Source organism: Petaurus breviceps, unplaced genomic scaffold (genome assembly GCF_028583685.1).
Source record: "Petaurus breviceps papuanus isolate PSGF00001 unplaced genomic scaffold, PetGlider_PUasm1.0 555, whole genome shotgun sequence".
Taxonomy (NCBI): domain Eukaryota; kingdom Metazoa; phylum Chordata; class Mammalia; order Diprotodontia; family Petauridae; genus Petaurus; species Petaurus breviceps.
In genome coordinates, this window is record NW_027186373.1 from 1,134,620 (window position 1) to 1,141,982 (window position 7,363).

Here is a 7,363-nt window from a genome sequence, read left to right on the forward strand (position 1 = left end):
GGACCAGAGATGATTCAGGGGTGAAATGGACAGGTCTTGGCACCACATTGGATGGGGAGGGGGTGAGAGTGAAGAGTACAGAGTGACTGCTAGGTTGGGAGCCTAAGGGACCAGGAGTATGGGGGTACCCTCTATAGTGATAGGGAAGGTAGGAGGTGGGGAGGTCTTGCCAGAGAGATAATGAGTTTGGTTTTGGACATTTTGATTTTAAGATGTCTACTGAACATCTAGGTAGAGATATCTGAAAGACCACTAGAAATGAGAGATTGGAGGTCAGCAAGAGATATTGGGGCAGGATAAGTAGATCTGAGAATCCTTAGAACAGAGAAGGTTATTCAATCCATGGGAGATGAGATCCCCAAGTGAAGTAGTATGGAGAGAGAAGGGAGCTATTTCAGAGCCCTGAGGGACACCTAAGGTTAGAAGGTATTTATTAATGGAGGAAGAGAACCAGGAGAGATGATGTCCCCAAACCCTAGAGGGAAAAAGGTATCCAGGAAGAAAGGATGCCTGGCAGTGCCCAAGGCTGCAGAGATAGAGAAGACTTGAGGATTAAGAAGAGGCTATTGTGGGGTGGCCAGGTAGCACAGCAAGTAAGAGCACCGGCTCCGGTGTCGGGATGACCTGGGGATCGAATCCGGGCTCAGACGCTTAGCACCCACCCAGAAACACCTGGCTGTGTAACCCTGAGCAAGTTACTTAACCCCAATTGCTTAGGGGTGGCCAGGTGACTCAGCGAGTAAGAGCATCGGCTCTGGTGTCGGGATGACCTGGGGATCAAATCCGGGCTCAGATACTTAGCATCACACCCAGAAATAACTGGCCCTGTAACCTTGAGCAAGTTACTTAACCCCGATTGCTTTAAAAAAAAAAGAGAGAGGCTATTGAATTTGACCACTAAGAGACCCAGTGGTGACTTTGGAGAGGGCAGTCTGAGTGGAAAGATGAAGTCAGAAGTCAGACTGTAAGAAGAGAGGAAATGGAGGCACCACTTAGACTGCCTTTGGGAGGAGTTTAGCCACAAAGGGCAGAAGAGACATGGGACCATAGTTAGCGGGGATGGGAGGATCAAGAAATGGCATCATGAGGATGGGGGAGACACAGGCATGTTTGTGTTTATATGCTGTAGGGAGGAACCAGTAGTGAGGGGTGGATGGAAGAGGAGTGGGATGGAAAGGCATTACTTGAAAGGCAAGGAGTGAAGGAGGAGAGAAGAGCTAGCCATCTGGAAGGGATCGGAGAAGTTCCAGTTTACAGAGGACACTGAGGGAGCTCCGAGAGAAGAACCAGCTCTGCCAAAGTCATCCACCTTGGGAACATTTTTCAGGGTCAAGAGATGGGAAGAGCTAAAGGAGGCTTTCATAGCCAGGGCCCTCCCAGCTTCCCTCATTACCAAGGAGACATCAAATTGTAGTTCTGGAGAGTGAAAAGACTTCAGAAGCAACATGAACAAAGAAACTGAGACCCAGGGAAGTGCACGGGCTTGGCCTGGTCCTCCAGGGAAGGTGTAAGGAGCAGAGGGGACACTGCCCACCAAACAGCTTCCCAGATCTCATAAGCTGGAAGGGATGGGGGGCAGCTTTGGGGAGAGACACAGCCCATAATCATCTTCCCATGGGACTCTGACCCAAGGAATCAGAAGACAAGATCTTGGGACCCCTCCACCCAGGCAAGGAGTTCCTTCAGCACTGAATGGCTTCCCTGCTGCACCATGGATGAGCTCCCAAGGGCCCTGCTGTGGGTGAGCCAGTCAGCTAGAAGGAGTCAAGTGTGGAGTCACACCCAGGGGAGGGAGGATTAGCCTCATCCTGCCTGACTCCAGAGGGCCAAACAAGGGCCAATGTTGGGGGAAAAGAGGGAGGTGAGCTCCTCATCCCTGGAGATGCTTGGGCAGAAGTGGGCTCAGCCATTCAGACCCAAATGCAGGCTGTGCATCATGAGGCTTCATAAATGCTCATTGATGCCCTGATCCTCTGCCCCAATACAAGCTGAGGCTCTGAGCCCAGGGACCCTGGCAAGCCCAAGTGGATGGCAACAGCAAGTCCTGCCACATGGGATTGAAACCAACTCTCTCCTCATCCTCAGAGGGATGGGGAATATTTGGAGGAGGGAGGGAGGGAGGGAGAAAGAGGCAAGCAGAACTTTTTGACCCTGTGAGGTAATGATTTCCCTGTCCGTACACATGTTGCAACATAGGCTGTGGCTGAATGGATCCCTTCACTGGACATGAACCCACCCCAGAACATACAAGCCTTGCAAGGGAAGGAGGACAAGGGCTTGAGGAGCCAGCAGCAGGCCTGGTTCTATTGCATGACTTAGGGGTCCGAGGTCCACCATGTGTGGTCTGGTACTAAAAACAGGATCAAGTATGACCAAAAAAGGCCTTTTTTTGGGGGGGGGAGGGGCTGCCAAGCCTGGCAGCTTCCATCTAATGGGATCATCTTTGTCAAGTGCCTGCCACACAGCAAGCATCTATTAAGTGCTTGCCCTCCTCCCTTTTCCTGCCAAGGGCATAGCACTAAATCCTGCCAACTCTTCTCTCACACCTTCCCTAAGCTGAAGGACACCTGTAGAGGCACACTGCAGGAGGGGGAGAGGGAGGAGCAGGGGGAGGGTGAATTGCTAACCCTGACACTGCACCCCTACACACCAGGCACTGTGACATGTGTAATGGGAACAGGAATTTGAAGATCTTCCCTGTCCCTTAAGAGACCTAGGGGGGGAGTTTGAAGACCTCCCCTGCTTTGAAAGTAAACTCTGCCCCCTAAAAGGCTAAACATAATCACATGGAGCCTGTGATGGAGGGAATTTGCTAAAGGGTGCAAAAGAGCCCACAGGAAGCTTCCCTGCTGTGAAGATACACTGCCCCCTAATAGACTGAATGTAGTCAAGTGGAGCCTGTGGTGGGAAAAGTTTGCTGAAGGGAAGCAGAGCCCACAGGAAACTGGTCAGAGCTAGCCAGAGGGTGGGGGGGAGAGGATGCTCAGGCAAGGAGATAGAAAGGTTTGTGAGTAAATATTGATGTTGTATTGGTTTGTGGGAAGGCTGAAGGATTCTGTGGCTCTCAGTGTTATTATGGCTTCTGAATGCCTTTGGTACTGTGATGGAATTGGCTTACTGGTTTTGGGATTGGGTTTTCTGGTGTCTAAATGAATGCTTCAGTTCTATCCTCTGTCTGGAGAGTTTTGGCATATTTTGCAATTGAATGTCATGTGATACAGTCACAGTCTTTATTGTGATCATGGGTGCTGTAAATATTGTGTTGGCACTACATTTGGCAACAAGGATGGGATCACAAAACATCAGACCTCTAGTTGGAGGCAGAAGGGATTTAGAAGAAGAAATGGCTATCCCAGGATGGGAGGATTTGCCTTATGCCTCCCTAGCTAGGGAGTGGTCTTAAAGTACAGGGCTCTGTGAAAACTGGGAACAGAGGCTGCAGCAGATTTAGAAATGTTTGCAAAGAATACCAATAAAACCGGGTAGAGCTGGAGGCAGTGAGCAGAAGGGGCTACAGTATTATGTGTAAAAGCAGAGACAAACTGTTACGAGAGTCAGCTAAGTGCCAGCATTCGCTCCCTCCTTTAGAAGAGCAAGCTGAGTCTCAGGTGGAAGGAGAGAGAACCGGAGAGTCTCTGGAAGCAGAAAGGAAAAAGAAATAAGCAAGTAACAGGAGGAAAGTCTTACACTTTGGTAGAGTCTGAGCCTAGGTGCTATGACAGCAACTCCCAAGAGAGTACAGAACGGTGACACAATGTTCCGGAATGCTACATTGTTTCATGGTGAAGCTTCTACAGGGGCAGAAGCTTGCCCCACACTGAAAGGAAGGCAGGAGAGTCAGGGAGGGCAAGCAGGGCTTAAGGAGATACTTGAGGATTTCACTCAACAGGAGACTGATATTTTGAGCAGATTCACCCAAAGGATGGGAGACTCCTTAGAGTCCTGAATTGTAAGAATCAGTGATGAAGGAGTTGCTGGGATAGCGATAGATACAGTGGGCTGCTTGAAATTTGTAAGTGTTTGCCAGAATCCTTTTGTCCAGCAAGCTCTGAGATTTTCATTTGGCAGAAGGTAACAAAACGACCAATCTGTTAGCTTTAGCTGCTGCTGGATGCAATAAAATGTATCCTGCTGAGTCTATGTGGACTAGCGGAGACAGAGCCTGGTACTCACTTAGAGACTGCATGAGAAAGTTGAAAGAAAAAGTAATGAAAACTGATGAAAACTGCTATCATGGTTGGAGATGCAAATACATAACATAAAATCCCCTTAGCTGTTCCTCATAGAAATATCATGGTGCCATGTGACTTTGGGCAAGTCACTTAACCCCAACTGCCCTTCCAAAAGCAAAAAAAAAAAAAAAAGAATATCATGGTGAAGACAGCTCCTCCTGCTTTATAAGCACCTACTTCTCACTCTACTAATGGGTGAAATGGGAAACCTCTTTCAGAGGTGCTGGATAAGATTTCACAGCTAAGTGACTTGGGGGAATGGGAAAAAGATAAATTTCCTCACAAGAGAAAAGTAAATGGCCAAAGGATTCAAAGTCAGAATAGACTGCCAAGAAAAGAATTGTTTACTGCTCTATGGAGAAAAGGGGTTGATTTTAGAAAAATTGATAGTATTCCAATGAATGAACTATATAAAATGTGCTGTGATGAGGGGCTTAATATTAGATGGAATAGGCAAGTAAGGGCTGCCCCTACAGATCCTCCTGAACCATATCCAAGTTCATCACACCTTCAGGGAAAATAGGAAATTGGCCAAGCCCCAGCTCAGATTAAAGAAATACACAGATAAGATTGCAGACCCCATATTAATCTAACTATATATTGGAAAAATGGGTCAAATACTGTAACCAGGGCCTTGTTAGATACTGGGGTCGAGGCCTCCCTCATTTATGGGAACTCTGATACCAAAGTTCAAGCATGGAGCTCCTATTACCTTCACAGGACTAGGAGGGGCTGAAATATCAGCCAGACAAGTTAAACTAATGATGAAAATTGGACAATTACCTAAGAAAGAATATACTGTGGTCATTGTACCCATTCCTGAATACATCATTGGAATAGGTATATTGAGAGGTATGACTCTGAATTTACCTGAAGGAAGATACCAATTTGCAGATTTAGTGTTTTAGTGGGAAAAATAAAAATGGACCCAATCACTTTACCTGAACTTTCTGAAGTAATTACTTTAAAGCAGTATCATGTGCCAGGTGGGCAAGATGAAATTGCCAATACTATAAAGGCACATGTTGAAGCAGGAGTGTAGTCTCTACAACCACATGATGGAATAATCCTGTTTGGTCACTATGAAAATCAGATGGGACGTGGATAGTGACAGTGGCTTACAGACAACTGAATGAGGCGACTCCTCCCTTGTATGCTGCTGTTCCAGATACTGTCACCTTAACAGAAAGGATCCAGAAATATGAAGGGACTTGGTGCACAGTTATTGATTTGGCCAATGCTTCTTCACCATCTCAATAGACGCTAAACAATGGGATCAGTTTGCTTTCACTTGGCAGGGTGGACGATATACTTTCACCCACTTGCCACAAGGATATCTGCATAACCCCACTATTTGTCATAGGATTGTGGCTGAACATTTGGATGAATTACAGCTACCTGATAAACAGCTTACTCACTACACTGATGATATTATGATATACGGAAAAATGTAAAAGAAGTAGAGAAGAGTTTGACGCTTTTGATTGAACATATGAAAAGCAAAGGGTGGGAAATTAACCCTGCAAAGATTCAAGGGCCAGCTCAAAATGTAAAATTTTGGGGAATACAGTGGAATAAAGGACTGTGAGAGATTCTGCTGCAAGTCCAACAAAAGATTCAGGATTTTCCTATACTTACCAATAAGAAAGAGGCCCAAAAGTTTATAGGATTATTTGGACATTGGTGACATCACATTCCATATTTGGGGCAGATTTTGAAACCCTTATATAAAGTTACCAGGAAGAAATATGAATTTGATTGGGACATGAGCAGAGTAAAGCCTTTGAAGGAGCCAAGGCTGCTATAAATTGGCTCTAGATTTACAGCCTGTGCAGAATGGCCCAGTGGAATTACAAGTGACTGTACAGGATGATTGTCAATCATAATTATGCAGAAACAACAAAGCCAAAATGTACCTTTAGGATTTTAGTCCAGGAAACTTCCTTCATCTGGGGCACAATACACACCTTTCCAAAAGCAGTTGTAAGCTGCACACTGGGCTTTGGTAGAGACTGAACAAGTAATTCTGGGCCATGAAGTGACATTAAGATCTGGAATCCTGATTATGACCTGGGTAATGAGGACCCCAGCTTCTCACAGAACTGGACATGCCCAAGAGGCCAGCATAATTAAATGGAAGTGGTATATTCAAAACAGAGCTAAAACTGGCAAAAGTGGAGTTTCTGCCCTATGTGAATCTATAGCTAACATTTATACTAAGAGACATAATACGTCCCCTGAACAATAGTTGGTATAGTCCTTGGTAAGATGGAATGATGGATATGATGGATTAACTGAAGAAGAGAAGGAACACACATGGTTTCCTGATGGGACAGCAAAATAATTATGCCAAAGAAGACATTGGAAAGAGTAACCTATGACCCATGTACTAGGTGAACTTTGGAAAGTACTGGGATAGGTGGAAATAGTCAATATGCTGAACTTATGGCAGTACACTGAGCCATCAAAACAGAACAAGGACAGTGTCATATATTCACTGATTCATGGGCGGTGGCTAATGGGTTAGCTCCATGGCTGCCCATGTGGAAAAATCAAAATTGGGAAATTCATGGCAAACAAGTCCTGGGCAAAGAATTATGGGAAGATATATGGGACATGTCTTTGGTTACTGATATGCCAGTTTTTCATGTAGATGCTCACGTGGCCCTCACCACGCCAGAATGTGAATACAATGCTCATGCTGATCAACTATCAAAGATTGCTACTCAACATACTGTCCCTACTTTGACAACAACTGATGATCTGGTATTAGCAAAACAGGCCCACCAAACGACCGGCCATTTAGGAGTCCAGGTCACACACCGGTGGGCACAAGATCAGGATATTAACATCTCTCATTTGGGTGAAGAACCCCTACAGTTTTGTAAAAATGACAGAGTAGTTCAAGTGATTATTATTCCTTGTGAAACAATATCACTTGTGAAAACTGACCCTCCTTCTGAAATAACTGTCAGAGGAACTAAAGAATTTGTTCTACTAATTGAATAAAATTGGGAGCTAAAGTATAGGTAAAGTGGAAACCAGATGATGCTCCCAAGGCTGCAGAGATCATAACACATGGGAAAGACAATACCGTAGCTGTTGTTTATTCAGATGATTGTCAAATTGTA